The sequence below is a fragment of the Haliaeetus albicilla genome, chromosome 20 (assembly GCF_947461875.1).
Source record: "Haliaeetus albicilla chromosome 20, bHalAlb1.1, whole genome shotgun sequence".
Classification (NCBI taxonomy): Eukaryota; Metazoa; Chordata; class Aves; order Accipitriformes; family Accipitridae; genus Haliaeetus; species Haliaeetus albicilla.
In genome coordinates this window covers 6,879,452-6,892,082 of record NC_091502.1, presented here as the reverse complement: position 1 = coordinate 6,892,082, position 12,631 = coordinate 6,879,452, and positions in this window count along the sequence as shown.

Below are 12,631 nucleotides of genomic sequence, written 5' to 3'. Positions count from 1 at the left end.
CTTGTTATACTTCACGCTGCAAGAGCTGGAGGGTTTAAACACCTGACAATCTCTGTTCTTTTCCCAATTACCTCATTTTTTGGACAAAAAAAAAAAGGACTCCCTCTATTCAAATTTTGCTTAAGTTGCATTACTCACAAGCTGCCCATAATAAGATTCAGATTTCATTTTCTCATGGAAAAGAAATGCAGTTACCCTACTGCCACCCAGAAGACGGCCCGTGAATCAGATACTGATTCATGGTGTTACCAGTGTCCCCCTCTGCTGCTCTGTCCCCTAGCCCAGGAAACAGGCCAGAAAAAAATCAAAACACCACTTTGACTGGAGCAACCCCAACCCACACCAGCAACCCATTCTTTAAAAATCTGTTATTGAAACACAGCTTATGGGTAGTTCAAACAAAACAAAAAAAGAAGACAGAGACAGGAGAAAAAAAACTGCATAAAGAATTATACTGGAGAGTCATTTAGCAAAATTCCCATTTGCGTATTAAAAGCTTAGCTAAATAACCTTGGGCTGCACAGGAAGACAAGTAGGAAGGAAAACTCTTCTGATCTTTACAATCACCCTGCCCCTCGAGCATACCAGGCATTTTATCTTGTTAGTCTTCATAAAAATTTGATTTTGTGAAGTAGACATGCAGCACTTAACCCTCATTCTTGACACAGAAGGGTTTGCCCTCCCCATCCCCTGCCCAGTGTCAGAAACAGTAACACACAACCAGCACTGAAGGCTCTTTCCAATCAGGAAAGGAATGTCTCTCTCTCTTACCCCTTCTCCTCCTCTTTTATGGCTCTTCCCTACCATTCTGCCTTGTTTATCCCTGCTGCAATTTTCAGCTATTTCTTTGCGTTCTTTCCTCCAGGCCCATGTTTCCCATTTTCCTGCCTCCACTAGCTGGTCTGCTCCCTCCATCACCACATGAAAGCAGAATTGCGGGTTTAATTTCACGAACCTGGAAGATGTACCACAATGTGCGCAAGCATCTCTAAGGCTTTGCTCTGTTCTTATGCATAAGCAAAGGAAATAAAAGAGAGGGAAACAAAGGTACCCAACCATAGCGTGCAAATGCTGACCTGTGCAACACTGGGCAAAGCTTACTTTCAGAAAGGCAGCGAACTCAAATTCAAAGCCAGCCTACCCAGGAGTTTATTTGGTTGGATTCTTTTCTGTGGACAGCTGCTTCTAAAATGGAAGATAATGGTTGAGTGCTTAAAACGGTGATTTTTAAGCACATGCCTTACCACGATTTTTCTGCAAGAACCCTCTGTGAAAGCTCGAGACAAGGGACTGGTCACAGCAGCAAGTGAGACAGAGCTATCCATGACAGTATGTAAAAATTGCTGATAACGGGACTTACCCTGAAGTGCTGCAAAAAACTTATCTATTGAAAAGATTACAGGCAGTACAGCTGGAAATTAAGATGGTTTAAACTGACTGGAAACAAAAAACCTGCCTTCTTTTTTGTCTGGAACAGTCATTTTCTCTTCCCTGAGATAATCGTACCACAAATAATTACAGCAAAACAAATAATCATTCATATCAGATCTACTTTGCAGACTCCTGACCTACTGTTTGACTTTTAATTTCCTGGATGGGTGAGGCAAAGCAGGTTGGGCCAACCTGTGAGCTGAGACACACGAGGGCATTCCCTGCTGTGTGCTTAGTAGGTTGGTGGAAAAGAGCATCAACGTGGCAAAGGGGTTACTGCAGAAAGGACGACACAATTAGACTTAGTCTCCTGCTTAGAACTGCTAATTATAAATTAGCCCCAATCACACATAAGTTATTTGTTTATATTTGGTTCAACAGAAAACTAGAGTAAAAAAATTTTTAACACTAATATTTTAAAAGACTATAAAAGTTACGAACAGCAAGATGGAAGAGGTGGGATGAAGAATCCCATATAATTTGGTCTGAAAGAGGCAACGGTCCCTGCGGGCACCGGGAGAGGGTGCCCGGGCAGGGGTACCCCAAACTGCTCCCCAGAGGTTTGCTGACAGCACCGCTGCTCTCGTCTCCAGTCCTCACCTTTCGAAGCTCGCCAGCTATTGCTGGTTAACAGACCAGCTGTAAATGATAGGGTTTTTCTTTTTTATATTATGCTGTTACAATCTTTACATTTGCTTATGGGAGAAGACTATAGGGCCCTACGAGGGGCTTCCAAGAGCCCCTACGGCTGCTCCCCAGGGACGGGCTCTGGCGGACGCAGCCCCTCTGCAGGGCAGAGCTCCTCACCTGCAGCCAGCTGAAAGAAAAAGCGACGCCACAGCCCTTCCACGCGGCTGCTCCTCCATCCATTCCTGCAGCAGAAGCAGTACTGTATTATACTGACATCTGCCCGACCCCATTTTTATTTTTTTTTTTGCTAAGTGTTTTATCAGTGTTTGCTCAAAGTCTTCCATTGGCTGAATGGATTTTATGCAGGAAACATACACTACGTTACAATGTACTGCTGTGTTATGAAACCTGGCCGTAAAGAAGCACTTGGTTGGTTTGGCTTCAGCTCTTTATTAGGTGATGGAGTGGGAAACTGCAAACTAGTTTCAATGAGTAAGCCTTTTTGTTAGCACTGCTCATGGACTTCCAGCAGCTGAAGGATATATTCCTGGCTGCAATTAATTCACCAGTTTGCAGTATGTGAAAACCCAGATTCAGAAATGGCTGGAAATGCTGCCACCACCATGCTGCAAGCTCTTGCAATGTCATGCTGGATGGGGATTTCTTTCTAACGGCTTTTTGGTGGGGGATCCCAGCTGAGGACCCATCATCTATTCGTACCATCCATGAAGCAGGCACTGACGCTAGCTGAGATGGCTCAGTGCAGAGCCCAGAGTTCAAGCCGGGCTAAAGAAGTCCCTGCCAGTCCACTGCCTGGTGGAGAAGCAGAAGAGACCCAAGATAAGAAGGTGATGTGCGAAGCTAGGACTGGCCTCGTAAATCCCATTTTCTCCTTTAGATTGAGGGGGCCAAATTCAGAGTTGATGAGTTGTATGGGGTTTGCATGGCCAGGTTTTGGTCACAGGGGCGTTACAGGGGTGGCTTCTGTGAGAAGCTGCTAGAAACTTCCCTTATGTCCAACAGAGCCAATGCCAGCCGGCTCCGAGATGGACCTGCCACTGGCCAAGGCCAAGCCCATCAGCAACGGTGGTAGCACCTCTGGGAGAACAGATTTAAGACAGGGAAAAACCTGCTTCAGTACAGCAGCTGAAGGGAGAGGAGTGAGAATATGCGAGAGAACCAACCCTGCAGACCCCCAGGTCAGTGAAGAAGGAGGGGGAGGAGATGCTCCAGGTGCCAGAGCAGAGATTCCCCTGCAGCCCGTGGGGAAGACCATGGTGAGGCAGGCTGTCCCCCTGCAGCCCAGGGAGGTCCATGGGGGAGCAGATCTCCACCTGCAGCCCGGGGAGGACCCCACGCTGGAGCAGGGGGATGGATGCCCCCCAAGATGGCCGGGACTCCGTGGGAAAGCCCACGCTGGAGCAGGCTGTGACTGAAGATCGGCCTGCGGAAAGGACGCACGCCAGGGAAGTTGGTGAAGGACTGTCTCCCGTGGGAGGGACCCCACGCTGGAGCAGGGGAAGAGTGCAGAGTCCTCCCCCTGAGGAGGAAGGAGCGGCAGAGACAAGGTGTGAGGAACTGACCCCAACCCCCATCCCCGTCCCCCTGCACCACTGGGGGGGAGGTTGAGAATCCGGGAGTGAAGTTGTGCCTGGGAAGAAGGGAGAGGTGGGGGGAAGCTGTTTTAAGATTTGGTTTTATTTCTCATTACCCTACTCTGGTTGATTGGCAATAAATTAAGTTAATTTTCCCTAAGTTGAGTCTGTTTTGCCCGTGACGGCAATTGGTAAGTGATCTCTCCCTGTCCTTATCTCAACCCAGGAGCCTTTTGTTCTATTTTCTCTCTCCTGTCCAGCTGAGGAGGGGAGTGATGGGGCGGCTTTGGTGGGACCCTGGTGTCCAGCCAGGGTCAACCCATCACATGCATAAAGGATGTGCAAAGCTGCAGATACAGCAAGTGTGGGTGTAAAAATTGGTGTAACTGGAATAATTTTAACTTGGAGGAACCCCCGAAGAATATATAAATTATATGAGCTTAGCCTCACCCCTGAATCTGGTGCAACACCTGGAGGCTAATTTACCATCTGTTTGCTTTCAGCAGAGCTATAGAACAAAAAGGTTTGCAATACCTTGCTGCAGCAGGCGGTCTGTGCTGGGCAGCACGCCTGTCCTGTGAGGGCTGGAACAAGAGCAGGTCAGAACCTAGTTCTGGCTTTTGCTAAAACCAGTCCTGGGACTGCACTAGAGAGCTGTCATCTTCCCTTCTAATATTTGTGAGCGCGGGGAGTGCTAATTGGCAGGATAGTGGGCACTTTCCTAACCAAGGCACCATCAAAGGCTGAGGAAGAGCACATCTGCCGATCAAAATATGCTGAACTGTGAAATGAAACTGCTCTAGCCGCCCTTTAACCTTCCCTGCACAGAAAGGAATATTCCGCAGCCTCACTGACTGCAGCACGCATCCGTCATTTTTTTTCGTGCATGCGGGTCTGAGTGCGAAATACAGCTTTACCTCATACCTGCACGGACGCGCGCAGGCGTCGCTGTACGTGAAACCCAAGGCTAAAGGCTGCCCACGCTTCTGTTTCATTGCACGCCTGGCTTCAGCAGCAAAACCGGCGCTCTGCGAGAAGCAACCTTGAGCACAGTGTGTCTGGTCAGAAATCGCGCTCCTCTGCTCTGTGTGCATCCCTTTGCAGCACCGACGACCTCACTGGGTACGCAGGAGACCTCGCGAGGTACACAGCCTGTAAAGCACACTGGGTACATCTCTCTGGTGGAGACAGAATATACTGGTGGCACTGGGTCCATCAGTGCATGGCGGGGGGCTGTGAAGCCCCTGGCAGGGCTAAGCTGCTTCTTTTCCTCTGTCACAAAACTGAGCCCCTTTCCCCCAGACAGCTCCATGGCGTTTGTTCAGAGGCTGAATCAGCCCACCGAGAGCCGTGCCATGGCTCAGCCCGGCGTCTTTGGGCACCCGAAGCAGCTTGTGGCAGGAGATGCTGCTCTGCATCTGGGAGGCTGCTAGAATAACCCCCCCCACCAAGGACTGCAGCGACACAGAAAAGCAGATATTGGAGAGGGGATTTGGTCCCTTGACACCAGCTGGTTACAACTATGCTACTCTTCTGCTTTAATTAAGCAAAAGGGAAGTCAGGCAGATCTGAACGCGAGCAGAGAGCAGGGAAAGCTGGGCTGGTGCAGACTGGGAGCTGGCAGCCAACTCGGCGCAGCGCTGCAGGTCAGGAGCCGGGGGCTGGAAGCCGTGGGAAGGTGAAACAGATGCGTCAGCAAGGCCAAAGGGGAAGAGAGGACAAGATGCAATGCAGAACGTACAAAGTCACACAGAGAACGGCTAACGAAGGTGAACGGATCCTAGAAGAGAGTAAAATGTGTATCATGCCAGCTAGGAATGTATGGGGACAGCGACAGCGGGGTCTCTCTGTAAAAATGCTTCTGAAAGCGGTTTTTAAGTAAGTCTGACTCAGGTATGCAGGTGATTTACATGTTTCCAGCCAAAGTCAAAGATCTCAACGTTTTCTTGGCTGGCCTCAGCAAGGTTTAATCCCCTCCTTAGAGCTTGAGATGCTTTTCCTTTTTGAATGACTACAGCTGTGCCGTACACATCCTAGTTCAAACTGACTCGTAAGAACACACTTCATGATCCCTGAATTCAGAAAGGCAGCTGAGTGCGTGCACTTGAGTGCCTGCCTGCAGCAAGGTTGTTCGTCATGGCCACTATGTCTCTGCTGGGACCAGCTTGCTGTAATGGACCATTAATTACCTACTCCTTTGCTGCCTGATGCCACTACACCGGTCTGTAGCGAAGAGTTCAGACCTGTAATGATAATTTAAATACTGTAAACTTGCAGCAGAGCAAGCCAACAACATTTATCATGTAGTATGTTGTAGTTACTGTAAAGAAGGATGCTCATTTCAGAATCTTGCACCGTTTTCACTATGCTTCTTTTCAAAGGCCAGATATATTTTTATTTGATAATAAATTTATAAACCAATTTCATTTATTATGTCTCCTACTAGAAATGTTTGGATGCCTTCCCTACACCTTTGACCAGTTCAAGAGCATATCCAGAGACTAGGAAAAAACCCCAAAGACACACTTCTCTCACTGAATTAACCCAGGTTTCCAACAGCCAGCTGTGGCCATGCAAATTAAAGGTATACATGGACTTTGCATGGGGCTTCACAGAAGCATTTTGTAGATTTACCTTGAAGGTAATGAAGCTGTGATATCACACATTCAAAGAAAAAGCTGGAATGGGGACTTTCCTAGATGGATCTTGCCTGACCCTGGACAGCTGTTCTTTGGCCCTTGAGCCACCTAAGTTGTCCTTTACGCAGAAGAAAAGTAAAAAAAAAAAAGCTCCCTTTAAACGTATACATTTTGTTGGACACTGTCCTGTATAAAAGATTTCACATGCAACATTAAAACAGAAAAAGATAAGAGACCTGCCAGCAACCGGGAGCAGTGGCGCAGGACTGTAACTCTCATTTCCTCCTGCAGCGAGGGTAATTTCCAAAATTCCTTACCAGTTCTGGCAACTCCTGCAAATCTCCTGCCCTCGGTACTTAGTTTTGTTTCCAGCACTCGCCCCACCTTTCTAGATCTCATTTCAAGGCCATGTCATGACACAAGCATTTCACGCACCCTTTTCCCTTTTCTGTCCTTACTCCATCCCACAGCCTCCCTCCCTGCCACACCGGCTTGAAACTTTTTGAACCTGGCACCTGCAAAGCCAACCCCTCACCCTAATTTAGCCCATTTGGTCCTAAAACATCCGTGTGTCTTAGTTCTCCTCCTCCTTCATTCCACCATGCCCAGGGCTCTCAGCGAGGCGCTGCCCCAGCCGCTTTACCTCCAGCTCCCCAGCGGCTGGTTTTACACACCGGATTTCCATCATTTCATCCCCTGGTTTTCTGTCTCGTTGGATTGACGAGCAACGCGACCACCAACAGCATCTGTGCACACCCTGAAGACGGGATCGGGGAAGGGCTGTTCTGGAGGAGCACCCGATGCCCCGGGTCAGGACAAAGGAGGCGAGGGGACCCCACGCTGGGCATCCCTCCCATGGGACCTGTGTGTGTGTGTTTTGGGAGACAGAGAAGAGGCAGACCACACTCAGGTCGGTAGGAAAAGCCACAGAAGACTTACAGGCGCTTGGGGCATTAATGCTACAGCCGTGCCGCTGAGCAGTGAGAGCAGGTCCAGCCTCTGCTGCGCAGGAACTAAGCCAACCCACCAGGTACAGCCTCTTCTATACAAGCCACCCACTGATGTCTTTGTCCCCTCCGTGTTGCCAGTGCCCAGCTTCTCAGGAATATCCTCCAGTCCCTGCAGGAGGAATGGCATTTCAGCAGCCCTACTTACGATGACTCTGAAAGTGGAGCGAGATGTGGAGGCCACAGCTGCTGCCAAACACCCCAGTGCTCCTGAACAGTAAGAAAATACCAGTTTGGCTGCCTTTTGCCCTGCCAAGGGATGTTACAGGACTATTAATTGCCCCAAATGACCTCTGGGCATATTAACACCTACTCTTTTCCAAACGGTGGTCACTGCCAGATCCAGCGCCTCCTTCCACCGCAAGCTGGTTTACTCACATTTCAATTGCTCAGAGATTCATCTATGGACAGTAATTTGTCGGCTGCCTCCGCAGCTGAAACCACATCTTCTCAATCCCACTGGCAGGCGCCGGCAGTGTGCTGGCAGTCAGCCCTTGGACCAAGCGACGGAGGTCTGCAGCAAAATGCTGCCTTCTTGGGGATTCAGGAAGGAGAAACTTGGATCAGCCACCTCAATTCATCGCCTGAGTACATTGCCACTATAGAAATACTCCTACTAGACACATTCGTACTCATCTGCTGTGTGCATTGTCAAATAGATGGGACATGCCCTACTCCCAGTCTGTTCTGGGATGGTCTAATGTGAACCACAGCATGCTTGCAGCAAACTGCAGCCAGCCGAGCTGCTCACCCAGGGTGCATCCGCAAAGCTGCCTGCAACTCCTTATCCTTTGCATTCTTTTCTATATTTAGGAGACTCACATGTACACAACACCCAGGCAAAGAGTGGGAAGGGCAAGCAAATATCAAGAGAAGTTTTGAGTTCATGAATCCCTTGGGACTGTCAACAAGTCACAGGGAGGTGCTACGGGAGCAGCTAAAATAATGAGGATGTGATGGCAGCTGTATCTACAATGGTTCTGTCCCAAGGAGCAAATGGTTATATAGTTTGACTTGAGCTCATCTCCTTGGGTAGCGTTTTCAAAGTCCCACCTGCAGAAGCAACTTGGGATTAGCAGCCCTTTAGGCTCCCAATTCACTCAAGCACTCCTGAGCGTTTAACAGAAGGTAAGAGGGGACTCCTCTCGAGGTGCCTGCTCAAATAAATGACTCTCCGGAAACAAGAACCCTCGAGCAAGTTAAAATCCTGTGGCTCAGTTATCCCCATTCTGCAGCACTTGCCTGAGTGAGCTGGGAGCTCCCGAGGCCGGGAACGAGCACTAGAGAGATGCTGCGGCAGCCTGGTTGCCGGCCGGGGTTAAACCATGACAGCGATGCAGCAGGCAAGATGCAGGAGCTCCAAAGAAGCTGCAGGGCACTGCACGTCCAGACAGCCTGCAGGGCAAGGCTGGCTTGCAGCACGCCTTGCCCTGGTCCATCGCGCCTTTCTGCTGGGACTCGGGAATTTCTGCTCATATAAACATTGGCCATTTGCAGGTGTAGCCTATCATCTAGCCCTGCAGCAGGTAGATACGGAGCGGCTCGGTCACCGTAATGCTGCTGAGTTTCGCTTTCTGCAGCTTTGGGTGGGCTTTGGCTGCAGTAGGGAATTTGCAAAAAATGTTAAGTGCCAACAAAATGTTAGGATACATTTCAGGAAAAAAAAAAAAAAAAAGAATTAACCAATCCATCATTTTTACAAAAATAGTTATTAAAAATTTAATTTTAAGAAAAACTCATATTTACAGAAGTACAGATATTACAGTACCTTTTGCATTACCCAGATGGAAATAATTTCAGTGAATTTCACCCATCCTCACAGTTTTTGGCTGCCAATGCTTCTACACACATACAAAGATAATGCAATCATACATCCACTGAAGTGAAATTTTAACGCACATAGTGCCATATGCACATGAGGGAAGGGAAGGGAAGGGGACTGTAAAATAAAAATGGGACTATATCTCGCTCCGTCAAGCACAGACCTTAATACAAATCAAATAGTTGTCATATAATAGCATCTGCAATATCCTCACAATCAAATATCAATACTAGATCCTCACTATTAAAATCCAAACGTTTTCAAGTGGAAAGCTAGGGCTCTCTGAAGTCTCATTACCACACCTAGGACACCAACCTCCTGGTTTTCCACAGTACTTCTGAGCTGAACATCCCCAGAATTTCTGGAAATCAGCTAACCAGATAAAATTTCTTTGCTATTCTATACATTGCTTGTTTAATTTTTTTAATAGCATTTACAGCATTAGAGCAGTACAAATGAAGACTGAGATTACAGACAGAAGCACGGCGGCCCTGCCAGAGACTTGCCTACCTTCCTGTTAGTATTTGTACAAATAGCAACGCACAGGAGGGTGCAGTATTTATGACATAGGTAGCAAAAAACAAATAAAAGTGGGAGAATGACTTGCCCGCAGAGACAGCATTAGCCTTGCTGACAGGATGGCAGGGCTGGAGAGTAGCACCCTGATTCCAGATGGGATTCCTCTGTAGGGTAAGTCAGCATAAATGGGGTTAATTTACCTCGGGGATTTCCTGCAACCAGGGTATGTCTTCTCTGAATGGGTTCTGAAAGAAAACAAAGAAAACACATTCAAATCTAACCCAAAAGATTAATAAAATACAGGTTTCAGGTCAGTGGAGGGTGGTGAGAAGCAGCGGCAGTCTAAAAGGGAGGGCCCGAAGCTGGCTCACGCGATTTGGCATAACGAGGACTTTTCTCCAACATGCAGAAAAACAAAACTTTTCACCCACCCCATCATTTGCCCCAAAATTTAAGGGGAGATAAAATAAAATTCTTGGACATCAGCCAAACAACCAGATCCAACTTTGTATGTCTCCAATTTCCATGTACTTACTGCGACCGTTGTTTCAGGTCTTGATAAATAATCTATCTGGGGAGGTCTTACTTTTAACAAAGCGTCTCAAGAAATCACAGAAGCCCCACACTAACTTTGGCCCTTAAACAGTTTTTTGGAGCTAATAAAACATGCACGCGTGAGTCCCTTGGTTGACTGAGAGCACTGATGGATCTTCTGCCCAGAGCTGGAGCACCAAAGGGGCCACTGGCCGAGGATAACGTGAGCTCAGACTGCCATCCTCCCCGGTCCTGACATCGATATAAGGTGCACAGCCTCACTTCTCCAGCCTAAAAAACAAGGCAAATAATGAAAAAGTAAGAGAAAAGCTCAAGGGTCCGGTTTATTTCAACAAGTCCTGCGCTTCTGAACGGGTTATTTGGAAGTGACCTGCTACGTAGGGTGCGGTGACTGGGATTGGAAGTGTTTCCAGTTGGCACAAAGGGTCGGTCCCAACATACAGAGAACGAGTTACAAAAATAGTTTAGCTTTTAACGACCATTTCGTGAAATGTCTTTTTTGCCCAATGAAATAGATAAAGCTGGAGATGCAAGATGGCATGAGAAACAAACATGAAGAAGGAAAAAACAATCAGAGTAAAGCCAGTGAGGCACAGGCTTCAGACCAGCGAAACAGATACTTCTGACGGACCAAGGGAAAGGTGTGGAAAATGGCATAGCTCACAAAGTAAGAAACTGAATGTCAAATTAACTATTTCCCTGTATTTGGCCAGCCTACATCAGTTTTTCAGACATATTTGAGACCATAAGAAACCAAAGAAAGAAAAAAATAAAAGCAGATTTTCTTGGAGAACAGAGATTACAAACTGAACAAACTAAGAAAACCACCTTGTCTTGGGAATTTCACTTGAACACCAGATTGAATCAAAGATAATTAATTTGATTAAGTCAAACAAGTTATCTAAATCCCTAATTAGGGAAAACACCGCCAGCAATTCACCACTGGTTTGCAAAAGGCCTTTGATGTTGAACAGTTTCAGCAGAAGCAATACCTACAGACACATGGCACTTCTCGATGCATGAAGGACACGTTTGTTGGGCAGGTGTCAGGGCAAGAGAACAAATTAAACTTACAGGAAAATAAGAGGAAGACTTTCCAGGATGGTGAGGAATCACGTCTGATAAGAACTTACCTGGTCTCTGACAGCTGAGTTGGGTTACATATCTCAACAGCACTGCCTCTTTCTTGCAGCATGCAATTACATCTCCAGTTCTTAGGGAATTCCTTTTTCAACCCCATCGCAACAGTGCATGCTATTTGCGCAAATGTTAAGAGACAGCGAACTATAATTTCAACTCTCATTTGTAATGAATGGAATTTACTATGGCTAGCATGAATCATTTTGATAACACATATAATTAGTTTTATAGAAGTTTTAGTACGTTATAAAAGTTGCTATATCACTTGTATCCCCCCAGGGCTCTCTTATAAAATTATTTTGTTACAACTGTATTCTTCCTGGAACTAAAGCGTAGACAACTGAGCACATCTATATGTCAAGAGAAGCGTTGTAAGCCAAGACATTCAAGGCAATTTTGCTGCCTTTTTCATTTCTAAAATCCATGTGAAGAAATGCGATCACTTCTGGACTCCAGCATTATCAGCTGTTCAAAGCTGAAGATACTCGTGTCCTCCCGGGCCGTCAATAAGCTGCCTCCACCCGGCTCATGGCTGCTCAGAGCAGATGCTGGGGCTCAGCTACCGGGAGCTGGGACGCCTGTCAAATGACCTTGGGGGAAAAGTGCTCAGCGGGTATAAATAACACAGGTCTAATAACTTCATTTGAGCTACGGAAATTTATCCTGGATGAGAATCTGGCTCTGCACAGAGCTGCAAAGTGAGTTAACTGGATTCCACCTTCATGAGGAAGAAAAGCGGGGTTGGTAGGAGTGTGTGCTACGTGACACCAGCAACCCCCTCTGACTTTGTAAGCGTTTTTTCTTTCATACGTATTTTGAATGCTGAAAGTAGGCTATGATCGAGCCCTTCTGACCAATTCTTGAAGGGTACCATTAATAAACAGGCTTTAACAACTGCCCTGCTAACCTGTTGTGAGTACGCTAGAGGAGCTCAACGAGCCTGCCCAATCCTTACATTAACAGCTGCTGCAAACATCAGCCAAACACAGGCTTCTGACTGCCTTTAAGGGACAATCCAATATGCAAACACCTAACTGATAAATTACTATTATTTATGAGGTGCAGCTGCCTGCAGTGTATTGAGACCTGCTGTCCCGTGGCGTGCAACCTAAAAGGGGCTCGGCCATCCCAACTTGCCCCAGCTTGTCAATGCTTCCCCTTCCCAGTGGGTCACATTTGGGGCATTTCCCCAAGGCCCAGCTCTCCCAACAGTCATCTCCCACAGCGCAGAGAAGGCGGGTGAGAAATGCTGTTTGAGCATGAGATACACTTTAGGCTATATGGGCACGTGCC